At 43.4% G+C, this 21,272-nt stretch overlaps 2 long non-coding RNA genes across 6 annotated transcripts in view; one reads left to right on the forward strand and one right to left on the reverse strand.

Annotated features, from left to right (window-relative positions):
* LOC141372856 (uncharacterized) overlaps nt 1-7,263 on the forward strand; it is a 61,178-nt gene extending 53,915 nt beyond the window's left edge. Inside the window, exons 1-3 of one of the 2 annotated variants that reach the window (XR_012378367.1) lie at nt 1,253-1,356; nt 1,460-1,646; nt 7,150-7,263. This is a non-coding gene — a long non-coding RNA (uncharacterized lncRNA). Of the gene's footprint in view, nt 1-1,252; nt 1,357-1,459; nt 1,647-7,149 lie in introns of those variants that run through there. The other variant, XR_012378368.1, reaches the window with a different exon arrangement.
* LOC141372854 (uncharacterized) overlaps nt 1-21,272 on the reverse strand; it is a 93,421-nt gene that overhangs the window by 59,605 nt on the left and 12,544 nt on the right. For 2 of the 4 annotated variants that reach the window (XR_012378364.1, XR_012378362.1), the window contains exon 3: nt 15,929-15,993. This is a non-coding gene — a long non-coding RNA (uncharacterized lncRNA). Of the gene's footprint in view, nt 1-13,352; nt 14,110-15,665; nt 15,815-15,928; nt 15,994-21,272 lie in introns of those variants that run through there. The other 2 variants (XR_012378361.1, XR_012378363.1) reach the window with 2 other exon arrangements.

The raw sequence follows: 21,272 nt of genomic DNA on the forward strand, positions 1-21,272 counted from the left end.
TTTGTATGGGACAGACTGTAAATGGTTGTGTATGGATGTCTAGGCTACTATAATCTTAGAACGGGTATCTGTACAGTCCCTAATATTCTCCCCACCACATAGTAAGTGTACAAGGAGAGTAATGTACATTTATTGAGCACTTACTGGACACACACATTCTGAGCACTGTACACATATGACTCATTTAATTCTTACAACAACACGTCCAGATAGGTATTATTATCATCATCTCCATTTTGTGGATGAAGAAGCTGAGGGTAAGGGGTTAAGTGTCTTGGCCCATGGTTACTCACCCAGTAAGCAGCAGAGCTGGGATTTGAACCTAGGTTGTGTGCTAGGTTCAGCAGAGGCTACCCTGTAATAAGCACAGTGCTACACCACTTCTTACCAACATAAAGCCCTTAGCTATTAATGGAAATGAAGTGACACCAGGCTTTCAATGCGTTCAAAATATTAAAATTTAAGAGAAAAAAGACAAAGCCTGCTGTTTGGTTAAAGAGTTGTATTACCTAGCAGCTAGCTATATAAACTCAACCTGAACACGATTTTGACTTTCTCTGCATAAACCCAACGATCAAAAATGGAAGGTGCGGAGCTGCAGTCTTTGGCTCATCCTATAGGAGAGCTTTTTAATGGTCAAAAATATTTGACAATTAAACAGGCTGCTTGAGCAATTTCTTGAACACTAAGAGCAGTCATGTCATTTGTACTAGAGTTGTGGAGGGGTTTTGTGCATCCAGTGGTGGTTATATGATAAGATGTTTAAGATCCCTGCTGATCCCAAGATTCAACAACACAGATTAATTGGTGCTTATGACCCTAGACTGTTACTTGTCTGTGTCAAAGAGATATTGTGTCTCTAATGTGGAAATTAATGCCCTGCACACTTTCCTTCCATCCTCCCTTCCTTGCAGGGCTGTTACAAAGATAAGAAATAATGCATATAAAGTCCCAGGCACATAGGAAGCAAGCATGATGGGGCCATGAGGTGGTAGCTATTTATGATGTAGCCTGGATGTCTGGCTCCTCGTGTTGACCACGTAGAAGGTGCTGGACCTTCAGATAAATGGTCCCCTTATTTCTCACAAAAACCCTCAAGGTAGGTTTTTTTTATCCTTAGGAGCCAGGACACTGGGGTTGAGAGAGGTGCCCAACGTCACACCGCCAGCCGATGGGGGCACTACATCTGCCTGATTCTAGAGCCCTTTCTGCTCCCTCTGTGGAGCCCCTGAAGGGCACCAATCAATTCTTATCCATCACGACTCAGGCTCTTTTCTAAAACAACCTCTCCTGACTTTCGGCGAGAACAGCAGGAGAGACTTAATTGAAAGAAAGGGTATTTTGCAGGAAATAAAGGTTGTCATTTTGTTCCTTTGACTGTTGGTCCCTAAAACATACACACGATTAATGAACTCACCGTAAGCAATCTTTCTGAAATTTTTTCCCCTGAATCCCACAGAAATTGTGATTGTTTTATAGTAACTGCTGCTGTGACACGAAGTGCCTTTAGCAAACATCAAACGTGGTTAATGCCTTCACCAAGGGGACAGCTGCCTATGGAATAACAGCCCAGCCAGGTGGGATCGCCAGCAACAGCCTTGGCCTCATGATTGAGACCTTTGAACATCAGCTATAACCCGGCCCAGGTGAGCTTCACTTGGAATCGAATGTATTGAAATGCAACTTAAAAATATTAGTTGGGCAGTTTTTGTTTTTTGTTTGTTTGTTTGTTTGCAAAGGGGGTTTTTACTTTATAATTTTGCTTAACATTCTTCAAATTGCAGCCCTACAAAATAGGATGGAAGACTCCAGGCCTGCTGTAGGAACGCTCGTTCCCGATGCTCACCTTGGGCAAGTCATTTAACTTGTTTGGCCCTCCAGCTTTAAGGAATAAAAGGAGGGTGGGGAGAAGGGAAGGAGAAAGAAGAGAGAAGGAAAGCGAGAGGTCCACGGATGGGAGCTGGAGGCAGGACGAAGAAGAACAGAAGGAGAAGACACAAGGGAAATCCCAGAGACTGGACATGTTCCTCAGGCCATCCTGCATCAGAAGTCTGGATTCTCTGGTGATGTGTGAACCTTAGTTTCCCGTGTCTGACACTGTGGCTGACCCAGGGTCTCAGGGCTCCCCGTCTGTTCTTGTAGACAGGGCATGCAGATGAGCCAGGTGACAATACTATCATCAAACCCCAAATGCCCTCCCATCCCGGCAAGAGCAGAGCTATGCTATCTGACCTAGAGCTGTGGGAGCTGGGAACTGCTGCATACCATGTGAAGGCAGAGCAGGAGAAGTCCCCGGCCGCATGTGCAGCAGCGCTGGATACGGGATGGCTGTAGCCCGTGGAATGTGGGAGGGAACATGTGCCGCTTCTTTCAGAATGCCCATCCTTCATCCTGGTCCCAGAGCGAAGTCCCAGCGCAGGAGAGTCACAGCCAGAACAAGGTCACAGCTGCCCCGGGAGAGCAGGAATGAGACATACACCTTGTTGTGTGAGCCGCTGAGAGCTGAGGGTCGTGTGTCTTTACAGAATTACTGTGTCATCCCAATACCTACTGGTTATAGGGAGCCTCGGGGATAGGAAAAATCACATGCTACAGTACGTGGCAGGGCTCAGGGGTCCCTCGACTGCACCAGGCATGCCTGGCTCCAAGCTCCCGCTCCTGCTGCGGTGGTCCCTGCAAGCACATTCACGCTGCGGGGGCCTCTTCTCCTCCCAACTCAGGCTCACCTGACCTCCTCTTAGTTTCTGATCCCAGGTAGAAGCCAGACTGACCTCACCTCCCCGCCCACCCCAGTGGCTTTGTTCTTAGCTCTGGACCCATAGAGAATGCGGGAACTCTCTGGGTAACTGTAGCTCTCCGGAGGCACAAAGAACTTGCCAGAACACTGTGTTGAGAGACCTGGCTAAGCTTTAGCCTGGCTTCTACCTGAACTAAATTGCACCCCTAAAGGTGTCTCCAAGCTGAGTCAAGGCTGCTAAACAACTAAATCTATGTTGTCCCAACCCACATTGCCAAACCATGCTCAGTGAATCTTTACTTAGTTGCCTTCTGTGATTTTCCATTTCCCCACAGCCCTGCTAGTCCCTCCTTGTTTGCTCTCCTACTTCCCATGGCCTCCTCTTCTCCCCTCTCTATTCTCCCTCCCTTAGAAACCTCATCTCCCTTTCTTAGGTAGAGTTGAGCTCAGTTTAGCCTGGGGTCTTGCTCCCCTCCTACAGTAGTCTGAGCAAAGTCTGTCTTGCCACCTTCAACAAGGGTCCAGTGTGCTTCTCTTTGACACCAGGGACTCCAGTGTCAGGGAAGTAGGTATCTTTCCATCAAAAGACACCATTGCCCCCTCTACATGCCTTTGCATGCAGCCTGCTCTGCTCTGGGGGTGGGGGTCCTCTCTCCCATGCTCTGCCCAAGGGACTCTCAAGACATGCAGCCCGAAGTCAGCCTCGGAATAGGGCCCTCATCCTGGGGAGGGAACAGCCAAGCGGAGCATTGGGCACTTGACACCTGGTGAGTAGGAAGGCGAAGGAGGTGTGGATATTCCAGGTAGAAACACCAGCTGGAGAAAAGGTCTAGAAGGAAGAAAAAAAGCATGCAAGCAGAAAAATGTTAAGACATTTTAAGACAGGCCAGGCAGGAGATGAGACTATAGAGCTGAGCATGACCGGAGCCATGGGAAGGTTGTAAGCAGGCACAGTCAGAGGCCTTCATCACAGGATGGCTGGGAGAAGGGGATGGTGGAGGAAAAAAAATCCATCTTACTGACTTCTCCCTACCCAGCCTTTAGCACAGTGAATGGGACGTGGCACTCAATGTACACAGCTATTCCCTAATTCATTAGCAAATGTCTAAATGCTAACATTTACGAAAGGGCCTCATACTCGGCTAGGTATTGGAGAAACCTGCCTCATTTTATCTTCAAAACAAGCTGATGGGAGAGACTCTGTACTTACCCTCATTCTACCGGAGGTCGGGCGGCGGGAAGCTAATGCTTCATTTGGTTTCATAATTCATTCAGGGTTGCAGAGCAAGAAAGTGGTAAAGCCGGAATCTGACCCCAGGGGTCAGCTTTAAAGCACCCGCATTCCTAACTCCCCAGTGTTCCCCAAGCTCCCTGAAGATAAAAATCCTCCAAGGCACTCCTTAAACTTACAGATCACTGGGGGCTTCTCAGCTGGGCCCCCAAAGTCTGCTACTTTTTCAAGTCTGTTCATTATGACAGGAGTACCGGGTGATGCTTATCCTCAAGGAAGTCTGGAAAAGAGGGGTGGGGTGGGGGGATAATGAATCCTTGGTGAACTGGCCCAGAAGGTGACAAAAGCGCCTGGTGAGAAATGACAGTGCCTCACTGAAAGCTGACTGGCACGAAGAGGGGGTGCGGAGCTGGGAGGCATGCCAGCCCTGACAGAGGAGGAGGAGAATGCCAGGGACCCCTAGGTGTCAGCGCCCCCATCTAAGCAGCAGGCAAGACCAAAAGAGACGGAGAAGAGTCCTCGGGTCACCCCCGAGCCATCACTGAAAACATCCTAAACTTGCCGGAAGACCTGGGCACTGCCCAGCAGCAAGGAGTCCTCTGGGATCCTTCTCTGGGGTACAGGCCCTGTGTGAGCCAAGTCAGTCCGCTGCGGATGGGCTCCCAAGTCTGTCCAGACACAATCGAGCTCACTGTCTGGGACTCTTTCCCCCTGGGTGACTTGACCCTCTCCTTAAAGCAGCCCCACACGTCCCCGGGTGCCATCCCTGGGCTTCAGACAAGGCCCCCTGAGGCTCCCAGGGTTTGGCTGGTGATGTTCATCCCGTCCCTCTTTGCTTTGTTTTCCTCTTCGACCCTGTCTGGGCCCCCTAGGCTCCCTACCCTTGATGTCATCCCCCATGTCTGGCCACATTCCTGACCTCTCACCTTGACAACTGACTGGGGTGTTCTCTGTCTGAACTGCAGCATCTATAAGGACTCCGGCTCAGACACCACAATCAAGTTTCTCTCCTTCCTCGTGGAGCCCACCTCCTGAGCCCCGCCCACCCCGCCGGTGCCTGTGGACCTGCCACACCCTCAAAGACTGAGGCTCCCCTGGGAAAAAATCCATTTGCCACAGACCCAGAGCCTTTCTTTCCTTTCTTTCTCCTTTCCTTGCTTCCTTCCTTCCTCTCTCCCTCCCTCCGTCCCTCTCTCCTTTCTTTCTTTCTTCCTTTCTTTTTCTTTCTTCCTTTCTTTTTCTTTCTTTCTTTCTTTCTTTCTTTCTTTCCTTTCTTTTCCTTCTTTCTTTTTCTTTCCTTCCCTCTCTCTCTCCCTTCCTTCCTTTCTTCAAGATTTTATTTATTTATTTGAGAGAGAGAGAGAGTGAGCGTGAACAGGGGAGAGGCAGAGGGAGAAGGAAAGAATCTCAAGCAGACCCCCCGCTGAGCGTGGGAACTCTATCTTACAACCCTGAGATCATGATCTGAGCCACCCAGGTGCCCCCGAGGCCCTCCCCGCCCCAGGGCCCTTTTTAAAGGCCATGGCCAGTGTGAGACTATTCTGGTGGGGGCACAAGTGATTGTGATTGGAACATACTTTGCCTAAATCAAAGCTTTTTACACATAATGTGCAAATTACCTGAGGAGCTTGTTAAAATGTAGATTCTTGCCCGAGGAGGGGGGAATGGACAGGTGGTGGAGAGTCTGTGCTGTTGACACACACTCAGATGATCTCAGGCTGCTGGCCCAGGGCCCTCATTTTGAGTGGATAGGCAGGACAGATTCTCAGGCAAACTCAGCAGACAGAGGCCGTGTCACCTGGAAGCCCACCCTGACCTCCCACCCCGGCTCGCCTGGGTTGGGTGTCCTTCTGGCACCTCTGCAGCAGCCCACTCTGCCTACGATCTCCGTGGTAATTACCACCTACCCAGCAACAACCAAGAGCTCTCTGAAGGCAAGAATGGGATCTTCTGGTTCTCCCTCCCAGGCTCTGGCACATTTCATATTAGCATTTGTTGCTTGAATGAATGAATGGATGAATGAATACAATATGTCTAGGTAGATGAAGTTAAGTGTACCAAAGACCTAGAGCAAGGGTCAACAAACTTACCCTGTGAAAGGTCAGATTGTCACCATTTTAGGCTTTTCAAGCCATAGGATTTCTGTCACAACTGCTCAGCTTTCCCGTGGACCCTACATATATGAATGGGTGTGGTTGGGCTCCAATCAAACTATTTACAACATAGGCTGTGGGTTGGATTTGGCCCAAGGATCATAGTCACTAAAGAATTTTCTTTTTAATTTGGACAAACATTCAAGTCGTTCAAATATGGTTATTTGTGCTTCATGATTTTTTTATAGTGTCAACCAGGTTTTTTTGTTGAATTATATCAGGGCTACAAAGATTATTGGGTAGAGGATTGACTTATTTAATCCTCTGTAAAATGAGAGCAAGACCCATAGACTCCAGGTCCCTTGATTCAGGCTCTGACACTCCCACCTAGAAGAAAGTGGTGTCCCTCTGTGCTTAACTGAAAATGGAACTTGGCTTTCCTCGCAGACCTGGCCTTGGTTCACTCTTCCAGCTCTTGGCTTTGCTCTTGGCTCAGGAAACAAGGCCTAGGCTCTAGCACAGGGAAGCCATGTCTCCTTATGGGTCTGTAGCCCAGCCCAGCCCCAGCCCACTCTCTGTGACCATCTGAAGGAGCTCAGGTAACTGTGGTCAAGAGAGGAGCTGGTAGGACACATGACATGGGAGGCAATCTGTCCACATCCCTTTCTCCACCTCCTCCCGCTCCTCCTCCTCCTCCCATTGTCTCTGGAGGAACACGTCGCTGCCTGCAAGATGCTGGTTGGATAAAAGGGATGGCAGGGGAGACGAACCATGAGAGACGATGGACTCCGAGAAACAAACTGAGGGTTCTAGAGGGGAAGGGGGTGGGGGGATGGGTTAGCCTGGTGATGGGTATTAAGGAGGGCACGTTCTGCATGGAGCACTGGGTGTTATGAACAAACAATGAATCACGGAACACTACATCAAAAACTAATGATGTAATGTATGGTGATTAACGTAACATAATAAAATAAAATTAAAAAAAAAGGGGATGGCGGTCAGGCAAGGTTTCTTGGCTTCCCTGGGAGAGTGACAAGAAATGTAACAAGCTCACGGATCACACCTTCTTGTCCAACTGTTCCCACCAGATTGGCTTCTCACTTTGAAAGATTGCCCAAGCAGGTGGCACAGGACAGAGACACCTCGGCGATGTAGTGCAAACAACTTCCACCGTAATCCAACATCCTCCAGTAACACTCGTCTCTTCACACATTTCTCAAGGAGCCCTTTTCCCTACTCCCTGTTTCCCAGAATCAGATCCGCGCAGACCTGTGAGGTTTTCACCAGTCCAAGGTGAAATGAGGAAAAGCATCTGGGAGCTCTCTCTTGTTACACTGTAAGTGAATCCTCTGTTGTTTCAATTCCTGTCCTTCAGAGCATTTGTCCAAATCATTAATTATAGATTTATGTAGATGGCTCCCTACAAGCTGATATTTTCCATGAGAAAAGAACCGTGTTTGTTTGGTTCACCTCTGGATGTCCAGCAGGAAGGGTGATTTTCAAAATATGGCACAGCGGGTCCTTGCCAATCAGAGCAGAGGAGGGTCAGTTCGCTGTACCAGGGGGTTCCAGCAGATGATCAGCCCTGCCCAAAGCCAAGCATGGTGCCCGATATGGGCTAAATTCTCCACCAGCATTTTGGAATGAACGCATGAGTGTAGTGTGTTTTTCACAAAGCTAAGTTAGTCAATTTAAAGAACTGAGCTTTGTTCTAAGAGTATGCTTAGAAATCAGAATATTCTTTCTAAAAGAAATTAGAGTGGTAGTAGATAGTAGAGTTTGTGTGGTTTTCATTTAACGTGTTATTTAGTAAAACTTTTAAACAATTGGCAAACCTTGTCAGACCCCAAATTATTTTGAAACATTGAAAATTTAACAAATCCAGGGTTCAAGGAAACTCTGCCCTATTCTATCTTTGTATTATTTTTGTTGCTGTTATTAAGGTATAATTCACAAACCATAAAATTATTATGCACCCATCACCGCTATCTAATTCTAGAATATTGTCACCACTCTACAAGAAACCCAGCACCTGTGAGCAGTCAGTTACATTTCTCCCTCCCTCCTCCCCTGATAATCACTAATTTGCTTTGTGGCTCTACAGATTTGCCTATGCTGACCATTTTGTATAAATAGAATCACAAAATATGTGGTCTTTTGTGTCTGGTTTCTTTCAATTAGCACAATGTTTTCAAGGCACATCTACACTGTATCATTACTTCATTCCTTTCCATGGTTAAATATTATTCCTTTGTATGGATATACCACATTTGTCTATCTATTAACCAATTCGGTTGTTTCCACTCTCTGGCAATTTATGAACAACACTGCTGTGAACATTCATATACAGATTTTTGTTTGAACACTTGTCTTAATTCTTTTGAGTATATGCCTAAGAGTAGAACGGCTGGGTCGTATGGTAAATCTACGTTTGACTATAGGAAGAACTGCAAATTGTTTTACAAAGTGGATGCACCATTTTACTTTCCCACCAGCAACGTATGAGAGTTTCAATTTCTCTACATGCTGACACTCGCTATTGTCTGTGTATTACAGCCATCTGCCTCAGTTCAGGCTGCTATAATATAAACACAGTAGACTGGGGATCTTAAACAACAAACATTTGTTTCTCAGAGTTCTAGTTACTACAAAGTCCAAGATCAAGGTGCCAACAGATTCAGGATCTGGTGAGGTTTCTCTTCCTAGTTTTCAGGTAGCTGTTTTCTTGATATATCCTTGCATGCAAAAGAGAGAGATCATCTCTCCCATGTCTCTTCTGATAAGGACACTAATCCCTCCACCCTCCACCCTCATGATTAATCTAATTGCCTCCAAAAGCCCGACCTTGTAACACCATCACACTGGGGATAGGGCTTCAGCCTATCAATTTAGGGGGGATACAAACATTTAGTCCATAATACCATGCTAGAGGGTATGAAGTGAAATTTCATTGTGATTTTGATTTGCATTTCCCTAGTGGCTAATGATGTGAAGCATCATTTCATATGTTTATTGGCCATTTGTATATCTTCTCTGCAGAAATATCCATTTAAATCCTTCGACCATTTTAAAAAATAGGTATTTATCATGTTACTGAGTTGAAAGAATTCTTTATGCATTCTGAATACTAGTCCCTTAACAGATATATAATTTGCAATTTTTTCCCTTTCTGTGGGTTGTCTTTTAACTTCCTTGATAGTGCACAAGTTCTTTGTTCAAGTTTTTTATTTTAATGAATAATTTATTTAATGAATATTTCTATTTTTTTCTTTCTTCACTATGCATTTAGTGGTATATCTAAGAAACCATTGCCTGATCCAAGATTGCAAAGATTTACATCTATCTTTTCCTCTGAAGGCTTTATAGTTTCATCTTTTATGATTTGATCTATGATTCATTTTCAGTCTATGGTTCGTCCTGAGTTGATTTTTATATACTGTGTGAGGTAGGGGTCCATTCTTTTGTATATGGGTATCTAGTTGTATCAGTGCCACTTTTTTTTTTTTTGAAAAGACTATTCTTTCTCCAATTGAATTGTCTTGATATTCTTGTTACAAATCAGTTAACCATAAATGTTTGGACTTATTTTTGGACTTTCAGTTCTATTCCATTGATCTACATGTCTATCCTTATGGTAGTACCACATTGCCTTAATAACCTGTAGATTTCTAGTGAGTTTCGAAATCAGATAGTGTAAGTCCTTCATCTTTGTTCATTTTCCATCTTAGATTATCTTGGCTTTCTGGGAATTTTGCATTTCCTTGGGAATTTTAGGATCAGCTCATCAATTTCTGCCATACACTATTTTACTGAGGCTTTGCCACAGTTCTCAATTTCTCTGGATAAAGTTGATGACTCAGGTCAGGACCTGGAGGGAGTGCATGACAGGGCCTGACCAGAACCAGGACAAGCTCTTGCTCTGGCAAAACTACTCAGAGAAGCCTGCGTGTATGGGGCTCTACTCTGATAATGTGAAGTTTCTCACTTTGAATTCTACTTGTTACAGAGCCACTGGTCCCCCAATTTCCAGAAAACCTGCCCTTCCTATTCCCTCTGTCCAAAGAGAAATGCCAGTGCTAAAGGATCTCACCACCAAGGATACCCAAAGCACACTGTGGCTGCCTATCATGGCCCACCTTGCGCTATTATCACTGTTTAGTCTTTTTCTCATTTACCTTAAGCCGCATGAGAGGAGAGGCCATGTCAAGTGTCTTCTGGGCCATTCCTGGCCCTCTAACCCAGCTCGATCCCCACTTGTTCCAAGCAACCATGGCCTACAAAGTAGAGACAGTGTTCTGGACAATTTCCCAGACCTCTAGTGTATTTTTGACCAGATTGTTCTAAGCTTAAACTCTTGCTGGACTTAAACTCATGACTCTGCAATCACAGCCTACATCTTCAACTCTGACAACTTCTTCTCCCTGTCCCCCAAAGATAGGTGAGTCTGTGCTCCCCCAAACTGCAGCTATCACCTCTCCACCACACCCTTCAAGCTGCCAGCTTGCCCCTGATTTGGCCAAAGTTAAGAGAAACCAAACCCACGTCCAGCTTTTCAGTTAGTGTCTGGACCAGCCATAGTCTACTCTCCTTATCCTATCAAAGGGTCACAGGTGATTGTTCTTAGGGCGCAGTCTGGAGCAAGGGTCAGTGGGAGAGGGAGGAGAGTGATGGGTGCCCCTCAGAGGAAGCCTCAAGAGAGAGTTAAGGAGAACTTTGTGGGTGTGGAATCTGAAAAAGTGAACTTTTAAAAGAGTGCAGAAAGTGTTCCATAACTCACAGAAGACATTCATTAACTAATTTGAGCCATGGACTGTGCTAGGAAATGTGGGAATGTGGACTCAGTTTTGCCCTCATGGATCATCCAACATTAAAACATGCAAGTCATTTCTAAATTCTAGTGTAGTAAGTGCTGCAGAGAAAAAGTTCAGATGCTATTACAGCATACATGACAGACACTGTGGTCTAGTTACTACAAAGAGAGAGATCATCTCTCTTATTGGTCTGGGTAACCCAATAGCTGTTCCCACCTGTACCCCCCCTACCCACACTACCACTTTTCCTCACCACCTTCCATTGTGGAGGCTGGAGAGCCTGATACTTTCCCAGCCTCTCTTGTAGCTAGGAGCGACAATGAGATGTGGTGCTGTTCAACAGGATGCAAAGGGAAGACCGTTGGACACTTCTGAGAAAGCTTTGCTTTCCTAATGAAGAGGACATCACCATTTGGAATTGCTTCTGCTCCCTTTTTATTGCCTTAAACATGGTGTGATGCCTGAAGCTGTATCAGCCACTTTGCAACCATCAAGTGACAAGCATGAAAATGAAGAGACTAAATGATGGAATGGAAAAGTAAGACAGCCTGGAGTTTCTGGTGGCCTCTTTGAACAACCAAGCCTCTGCCCACATTAGCAATCACCTACCTCCAGAGTTTGTCCTCTAGGACCGCTAGAGAGAGGGGTCAGAGATGGTGTCACCTGGATGTCCTCCATTGCTTTGTGCAGCTGCCTGCACATGGCAGCGGTTCAGTGAATATGTGGTACACTGACCAGCAACTCCTTGTATCTCATGCAGCCCCCAGTACTTAATTTAAACAAGACCGCCTGGCTGCCCAGGCACTGAGAGGTGAGGACCTGCCCAAAGTATCAGGCGATTACTGGCAGAGCTAGAAACAAAGCTTTTTCATTACTCATAATTTTCCTTCTAAGGTGGGGTCCTTCTCTGGGCTCTGGTAAACAGCCTTACTTTTACTGTACAGCCGCATACTCCCAAGGTCTCAAGGTGCTTTGCTTCCTTCCAGAAGAACGCAAGACATTTGCAGGGAAGAGAGGAGATGATAAATTCACAGAACATCCGTGTTCAAAGACATTCTAAAACCTCCCAGCTTGGGAGTATAAATTGGTGCGACCGACTTTGCAGAGCCATTTGGCAATCGCTAATAAAGCATATGCATAAGCAATTCCCAGCTATCCACTCATAGGTATACTCTTCAGAGGAACACTTTGATGTGGGCATAGAAGACAGGCACATAGAAGTTCATTGTCATGGGTTTTGTAAAAGCAAACACATTGGAAACTCCCTAACTGTCCTTCCATAAGGGACTGTATCAATGACTTACGGTCTTATGGTGCAATGGGATCCCACACAGAAGATAAAACAAATGTACTGATACACGGGGGATAGGGGGATGCAGGTATATCTCAAAGCATACTGCTGAGAGAAAAAAGCAAGTTACAGAAAGATGAAAGAGACTGGATTGCTGCTTCAACCAGGTCAGGCTGTCATAATAAAATACCACAGACCATACTAGGCGGCAAAAACAACACAATGCTTTCTCACAGTTCTGGAGGTGGAAGTCTGAGATCACTATGTCCTCATGTGGCCTTTCCTGGGGTTCAAATCCCATCAGACCAGGGCCCTTCCTTCACAACCTAATCACCTACCAAAGGCCCCACCCCCAAATACCATCACATTGGGGGCTAGCACTTCACTACGTGAATTTTGGAGAGACACAAATAATCAGTCTATAACAACTGCTAATTCCTGCCCCCCACTTGGCAGACAGGAGGACTCAGCATTTTGGGGGGTCATAAGCTTGCCTACAGACACCCAGCCCATAGATAATAGAGCAAGTCTCCCTAACCTCAGCACCAGAGCAGGGATAGCCATACCATATTAGTCTTCCCCATTCCATATTGGTCTTCATCAGCCATACCCATTCCAACCTGCCACCATCATTTTACTTGTGAGAATGTGTATTATCATTACTTTCTTCCATAATGCTGCCTACTATTCTTTCCTACCCCACCCACTTACCTGGGATTCAACTGGAACATTTGTACTCTGCACCCTCTCTTGCCTTTTGGAAGGAATTTTTCTTTGTCTCTTCAGTGTGCCTGTGTGTCCCTGTGCCTTCTCCCAGGAGCTTCTAACACATGTATTCAGCTAGCCTACCAGTATTTGTTGAGTGCCTATATGCCAGATACTGTACCAACACTGGGGACTAAAACAATAAGATGTGGTTTCAGCTCTAAAGAGTTTGGAGTTATGTGGTAAATAAATGTAAAACCCTCGCTCTATGCCAGACACTATTCTAAGTGCGTTACTGAAATGGATATATTTAATCCTCACAACATTATCAGTCCCATTTCACAGATAAAAATACTGAGGCAAGGAGGTTTAGGTCAGCTTCCGAAGGTCCCACTGCTAGCAAGTGGCAGAGGCAGGATTTGATTTCAGGGAATCTGGCTCCAAAGTCAAGTAAGGATAAAAATCCCCAGGATATGTAAGCAGACAAAGACGGGGCACTGTGCTGAGCTGTAAGACCCAGTTCTCTGGAGGCCGTGGGAACCCAGAGAAAGAAATGTTCTTGGAAGTCTGCCTTGAGGAAAGGACCTTTGAGCTAATTCATGAAAAGGGCCAGAATTCATCCAGGTGAAATTGGACAGATATTCTCCAGACGAAGGGGAAAGCACATGCAAGGACCTAGGGTATGTGAGGGAATAAATATGTTCAGGGTACTATGAGATATTTGATGAGGCAGAGTCAGGACTGAAAGAGGGAACATGCAATCCATCCATTTTAAAATTCTTGCTCTATTTTTTTTTTTTAATGAGGCAGCACAATGTAGTTTAGTTGCTCTAAGTGCCCATGTTTTAGACCCAAGGACTGTTTGTGTTTAAATCTCAACCCCAAAGCTTCTTAGCTTTGGATCTCACGGTATCTCATTTCCTCACCTCTAACATGGGGATAACGAAGTTCCTGCCTCAGAGTTGGGGTGCGAATTGAATGAGTTAGTATAGAGCTCTTAGAACGAAGTGGTCTTTGTCATCCTCATCACCACCACCATTTGGCTCATTCGTTTGTTTGGCATACTTGTCATGTCCCAGGGTCACGGGATACAGGATGGAGTTGTGGGGGCAAGTCCTGCTCTTCCCACTCAAAAGTAAATCCAAGGCTAGTGAGGGGAGGGAGCACTTTCAGCCTGTCACTTGGAGTAATGCAAAACGGCCCCACATGTCCTTTTCTGATGACAGCAAGCAAGGCCACTGCTGAAAGACAAGGACTTCTATTAACAAGGAGCACAAAGGAGCTGGGCATATTAACGTTTGACTTTGCAGAAGGAGAGACAAGGGCACAGACTGGGTCTCCGAGGCAGATATGGCTCAGTGGAGAGTGGCTGGCTCCCCAGGGGCCTCCCACAGCAGGTGACCCTGGAGCCCGCAGGAAGGACCCAAATAGTAATGATCTCAACATTATCAGCATTGCTATTTTTAACAATCGGGTCCTAACATATTTCTAGGATGTTTTACTTTCAATGGGCACTTCTGTTCATTAGTTTCTTTAAAGCTCACCATACCCTTGTGAGTAAGTAGAGGCTGGGCTTATTTCTCCTATCTTGATTAGCAAACTGAGGACCAGTTACATGACCTACTAAGTGGTAGGGCTAGAACCATAATCCAGATTCCACACGTCAGGTAAAGATCCTTTTACTAGAAATATATCCCTGCCCCATGATTGTTCTTGAAGTATAGATAAGAACCAGACTGTTTCCTGTTCCACTTAAGGAGGAGACTTCACAGTCCAGACTTCTATAGCGTGAGCACCCTCCACTAGGAGAGCTGTAGGGGAGGAAGTCCTACATTCCACCCATTGGTTCCCAGAATTTGGAATTTGATGTATCAGTAAAATTTTGGATAATATTTTGAAGACAAACATAGGGTGGCCGATTTTGTGTTTTGTAAATTGAGAACATAAAAAAAGTTAAAAAATTATTCCATAAAGTATCACAGAGAGAGGATATTTCAGCATTCCCTCAAAAGCCCCCCAGAGTGGAAAGAACTTAACATCAGATGAAGGACATTCCCTGCAAAACACACAAGGGGAGGGCCTTAGAAAAATGCACAACCCATTCAGGACAGCTGTGAATGACTGTACAGGTTGTGCACTGCACAACTTTAGGGCTGGGATTACCATTCACAAGAACTATCCTGATGTGGCCCTTATTCTCATTTCCCTACAGACTAGCAGAAACTTTTGTTGGAAGTAAAATGGCAGATCAGAGTCCCTTCTAGCATGTCATTTCTGTAATTCTCAATGTTCAAAAAGGACATATAAAAACTATCTGGTCCAGATACTTCAAGGTGTGCTTTGAGGATCAAATGGAATCCACTAAGTCTTTTCAAGGACCACTTAAGCTACGCAGAATAAGTTTTAATTCCCTTTTATGTAGTAGTCTTCCATGCAAACATTTGTCAAAGAAAGTGTTTTGCAGGGAACAAAAGTTGGGAAGCCCCTGGTCTTTTCCACACACCTAATTTTACAGAGTAAAACAAAGTCCCTGAGAGGTCCTGTGACTTCTCAAAGAACATGTGGTCTGTTAATGGTAAAACCTGTTTGGCAAGTGGCTGGAAAGATGGGGACCACCTTCGGGCCTGGAAGCTGACACATCAGTCTAGACCCTCCCTACACCCATCTCAACTCCACAGACACTCAGTACTGAGGGAGTCCACGTGTACTCCTGGGTGCTTCTTTACACATCTTTTCAAGTTAAAAAAATAAAATCATTTTGACTGCAAAACAGACCCTATTTAGACTCAGCCTTAAGTTCAAGTCACAAACATTTATCTATTGCTTACTCTGTAGCCCGCCCTCTGCTGGGTAGTAGAGCCTCCTTCACTTAGAGTTTCCAGGTAATCAGATGGACTTCTTCCTCAGGATCATCTCTTGAATCCTTAGGAGAAGTTCCCTGGAATCCTATGTTACCGTAGCATTGAAGGCCTATGTAATGACCTCCCTGTGTCTATGACCTTTGCCCTATAACTTGTAGTTCCCTCCCATTCTCAAGATGGGCACATCCATGTGACTTACTCTGACCATTGGGATGTTGGAAAACTTTATGCAAGCGAAGGCTCTTTCCTCTCCCAGCTGGCTTTCTGGAGGGATGAGAGAAAAATGAAGAGAGTTGGGTCATTTTATTTGAGGACCTTCTAGATCAGGCTGCGTGGGACAAGTAATTGCTTGGAACATAACATATTAAAAGATGATTGTTTATCTGAAACTGATCAAATATAAGTGAGTGGCCAGTCGTTTTATTTTCTAAAACTGGCTTCTCTATCTCTATTCTCAACAGCTCCCAGAGGATGTGTCAGCTGACTGCAGACACATGAGTGAGCCTCCCAGCCAAGATGAGCCAAACCTGGCTGGATTGGCAGAACTGATCCAAGCTGATCCACGGGCTTGAGAGAAACATAAATGTCTGTTGTTTTAAGCCACAGAGTTGTGGGGTGGGGTGGGGTGGGATTACTTTGCAGCATTAGGATGGATATGTCCACACAGCACCTTAGAAAAAGCCCTCTGTTGATACAATCAGCTGTAATAGAAGAGAACCATCAAAAAATCCTGTGTGGGCAGAAACAAAACTTGCCTCATAAACAGGCTCTTGATAATTGTGGATTTTCTGAAAATCTTACAGTCTACTGTAGTTTGTGTTACCGTTGCTAGCACACCGAGATGTGTGATCAACAGGAGGTGTGTTAATAGTTCACATGTCTTGTGGGCTCACGAATGTGTGTGTGAGCTCCCATAGATACACATCTCCAGATCTTGAGAGACGCTGGCTGTTTACGTGAGTGGTCACTGTTGGTCTGAGATACACTTTTGAGAGCTGAACGGCCAACCATTCCAGTAAGCCATGATAACAGAGGTAGGGCTATGCCTTAGACCTTGATGGTTTCTGAAACCTGGGGCAGGGGGGCTGATGGACTAGGAGAGGCTCCCAGGTAACTTCAGACAGAATGAAGTCACTGTGATCTGGTCTGTCTACCTTTCGTCTTTCTTCTTGTTTGACTTTTTTCTTAGTATCACAAGAAACATGAATACGTTTTCATTGGGAAAATTTCCAGTAATTCTAAAATACATAGCAAAGGGCAAGAAAGTCCCTCAAATCCTGTCCCCTCCCCGACGGGACAGATTTAACCTAGCATTGCATGTGCTTGCCATCGTTCTCCGAGCCCTCAAACTTGCACAGGAGATAACAACATAATCGTGGTTCTGCAAATTGCTGTTTTCTCTTAAAATATTAGCCATAGTTCGCTGCGGTGCCTGACTGCACAGATGCAGGGTCCCCCCGCCCCAACCCCACACAGGCCACGCATTGTAGAACCATTTCCCTTTTAATGGGCAGTTAGGTTGTTTCCACTTTTCAATGTTAAAAATAAATTTCTAGTTCATATCCTAGAATTCACGTACTTGTGCCCAAGAATGATTCTTTATCTAGAATGTTTTCAGAGAAGCAGAACTTGAGCCAAGGGTACATTTTAAAGTTTGATGGCTATTGTCAAATTTCCTTCTAAAAAGTCTTAACCAATTCTTCCCCCATCAACAGTGCCTGAATATGCGTATCTCCATACGTCTTTCCAGCCCAAGATTATCAATCTTTAATCTTTGCCGAACTGAGAGGTGAAAAATGTTAACTTATTTCCATTTGAGTGTCTTTAGTAATTAGAGAAGTTGAGTATTTTTCCATGTGTTTCCGGACGTATGTGTTTCTTTTATGACTCTGCCTATTTTTCTATTGTACCTCTTGGTTTTCTAAATGATTAAACAAAAGATCTTTCTATATTCTGAATGTTCATGAAAATATTGACAGTAATCTATTCCAGCAATTTAATTGTTTTCAACTTTATTCATTGTGGAATTTGTCAAATATGTTATCTTTTACTTTTTAAAAATAATTTTAAATTTAGAATAGTTTTAGATTTACAGAAAAATTGTGAAGATAATACAGAAAGTTCCCATATACCCTACATTCAATTTCCCTACTATTAATGCATTACATTTAGTAATAGTACATTTGTTGTAATTAAACCAGTGTTGTTACATACATTATCATTAACTGGAGTCTGTGTTTTATTTAGATTTCCTTAGTCTTTTTTTGCAACTGTATCAATAATAATTTTATTTGTGTGTGTATTTTTTTTAAGTTTTTATTTTACTTCCAGTTAGTTAACAAACAGTGTTATATTAGTTTCAGGTGTATGATATAGTGATTCAACAACTCCACACATCACTCAGTGCTCATCATGGACAAGTGCATTCCTTAATCCCCATTGCCTATTTAACCCATCCCCCCACCAACCACTGTCTGTTGTCTATATTTAAGAGTCTGTTTCTTGAATTGCCTCTCTGCCATTTTTTTCCTTTACTTGTTTCTTAAATTCCACATATGAGTGAAATCATATGGTATTTTTCTTTCTCTGACTGACTTATTTCACTTATCATAATATTCTCTAGCTCCATCCATGTCATTACAAATGGCAAGATTTCATTCTTTTTGATGGCTGAGTAACATTCCATTGTGTATATATACCACATCTTTATCCATTCGTTTGTTGATGGACACTTGAGCTGCTTCTATAATATGGCTATTGTAAATAATGTTGCTATAAACATAGGGGTGCACGTAACCTTTTGAATTAGTGTTCCTGTATTCTTTGGGTAAAGACACAGTAGTGTGATTCCTGGATCATAAGGTAATCCTATTTTCAACTTTTTGAGGACCCTCCACACTGTTTTCCATAGTGGCTTCATGAGTTTGCATTCTCACCAACAGTGCATGAGGGTTCCTTTTTCTCCACATCCTTGCCAACTCCTGTTGTTTCTTGTGTTGTTGATGTTAGCCATTCTGAGAGGTGTGAAGTGGTATTGCATTGTAGCTTTGATTTGCATTTCCCTGGTGACTAGTGATGTTGAGCATTTTTCCATGTGTCTGTTGACCATTTTGATGTCTTCTTTGGAGAAATGTCCATTCATCTCTTCTGCTCATTTTTTAGTTGGATTATTTGTTTTTTGGGTGTTGAGTTTTATAAGTTCTTTATATAGTTTAGATACTAACCCTTTATCAAATATGTCATTTGCAAATATTTTCTCCCATTCAATAGGTTGCCTTTCAGTTTTTCTGGTTGTTTCCTTTGTTGTGAAGAGGCTTTTCATTTTGATGATGTCCCAATGGTTTATTTTTGCCTTTGTGTTCCTTGCCTCAGGAGACATATCTAGAAAGAAGTTAGTTGCTATGGCCTATGTCAGAGAAGTTACTCCCTGTATTCTCTTCTAGGATTTGTATGGTTTCAGGTCTCACATTTAGGTCTTTCAACCATTTTGAATTTATTTTTGTGTATGGTATAAGGACGTGGTCCAGTTTCATTCTTTTGCATGTTGCTGTCCAATTTTCTCCACACCATTTGTTGAAGAGACTGTCTTTTTCCCGTTGGCTATTCCTTTCTGCTTTGTCAAAGATTAATTGACCATATAATTGTGGTTTTGACCTAATGAAATTTTTCTCTTCTAGGATCCCACCCAGGATACAGTGAGTCATCATGTCCCCTTAGGCTCCTCTCGGCTGTGACAGCTTCTTGGATGATCCTTGTTTTTAATGACCATGACAGTTTTGATGAATATTGATCAGGTATTTTGTAGGATGTCCTTTAACTGGAATTTGTTTGATATTTTCCCCATGATTAGATTTTGGTTATGGGTTTCTTGAAAGAAATACTACAAAGGAAAAGTGCCATTTTTATCATATTATATCAAGGGTACATACTATCAACATGACATCACTTTTAATGTTAACCTTGATCTTCTGGCTGATATACTGTTTGTCAGGTTTCTCCACTGTGAAGTTACTCTTTTCCCCACCTTTCCATATTGTACTTTTAAGAAGAAAGTCACTTAAGGAGTGATGCACTGTGCTCTATTTCCTGGAGAGCAGAGAATCTATGTAAGTCATTTAGAATTCTTCTGCACTGAAGGATTGTCTATTCTCCCCCATTTATTTATTTATTCAACCATTTATTTATATCAGTATGACCCATGAATATTTATTTTACAATTTGGGTTATAATCCAGCGAATTTTAATTTTTGGCTTGAATTGTCCCAGCTTTGGCCATTGGGAGTTCTTTCAGTTGGCTCCTGTGTCCTTTTGATAGATTTCCCTCCATCATTGTGACTTTAAAAAAAAAAAAAATATTTATAGTATTATAGAGCTTGTCTGGTATGTTTCATGCTCCAGTCTTAGAATCAACTATTTCTAGATGGAATCTTAGTTCCTTTTATTGGACAATGGCATTACCAACCAACATTGGGGTGGTAGGTATGCTTGTTGGTATTGTCCAATTTTTTTGGATTTTAACCACTCTAATAGGTTCATAGTAGTATCTGACTGTTGATTGAATTTGTTATTCTCTAATGACAAATGATATCTACTATTTTTCCACACGTTTATTTGCCTTCAGCGTATCTTCTTTACTGAAGTATATTCAGGTCTTTTGCCCTTTTAAAAAATTGTGGTAAAATATATGTAACATAAAATTTACCATTTTAACCATTTTTAAGTGAATATTCACATTCTTGTGCAACTGTTACCAATAGCCATCTCCAACACCTTTTTCCTCTTCCAAACTAAAACTACACCCATTTAAAAATAATTCCCCAATCCCCCCTTCCCACAGCCTCTGGTAGCCATCAATCTACTTTCTGTCTCTATGAATTTGACTATTTTAGAAACCTCATATAAGTGGAACCATAAAATATCTGTCCTTTTATGTTTAGATTTTTTCACTTAGCATAATTTCTTTAAGGTTAATACGTATTGTCACGTATGTCAGAATTTTCTTCCTTTTAAAGGCTGAAATATTTCATTGCATGTATATACCAGTTTTCTTTTTAATCCACTCATCTATTAATGGGCATTTGGATTGCTTCCACCTTTTGACTATTGCAGATAATGCTGCTATAAACATGGGTGTATAAATATCTCTTTAAGGGGCGCCTGGGTGGCTCAGTTGGTTAAGCGACTGCCTTCGGCACGGGTCATGATCCTGGAGTCCTGGGATCGAGTTCCAAATCGGGCTCCCTGCTCGGCGGGAGGTCTGCTTCTCCCTCTGACCATCCCCCCTCTCGCTCTCTCTCATTCTCTCTCTCTCTTAAGTAAATAAATAAAATCTTTAATAAATAAATAAATAAATAAATAAATAAATAAATAAATAAATATCTCTTTAAGTCTCTGCTTTCAATATTTTGGGGTATACACCCAGAAGTGGAATTGTTGGATCATATAGTAATTCTAGGTTTAATATTTTGAGGAGCCACCATACTATTTTTCATAGTGGCTATACCATTTTACATGCCCACCACAGTGCACAGGGGTTCCAATGG

This window comes from Callorhinus ursinus, unplaced genomic scaffold (assembly GCF_003265705.2).
Source record: "Callorhinus ursinus isolate GAN/ISIS: 27379988/994484 unplaced genomic scaffold, GSC_fseal_2.0 scaffold5, whole genome shotgun sequence".
Taxonomy (NCBI): Eukaryota; Metazoa; Chordata; class Mammalia; order Carnivora; family Otariidae; genus Callorhinus; species Callorhinus ursinus.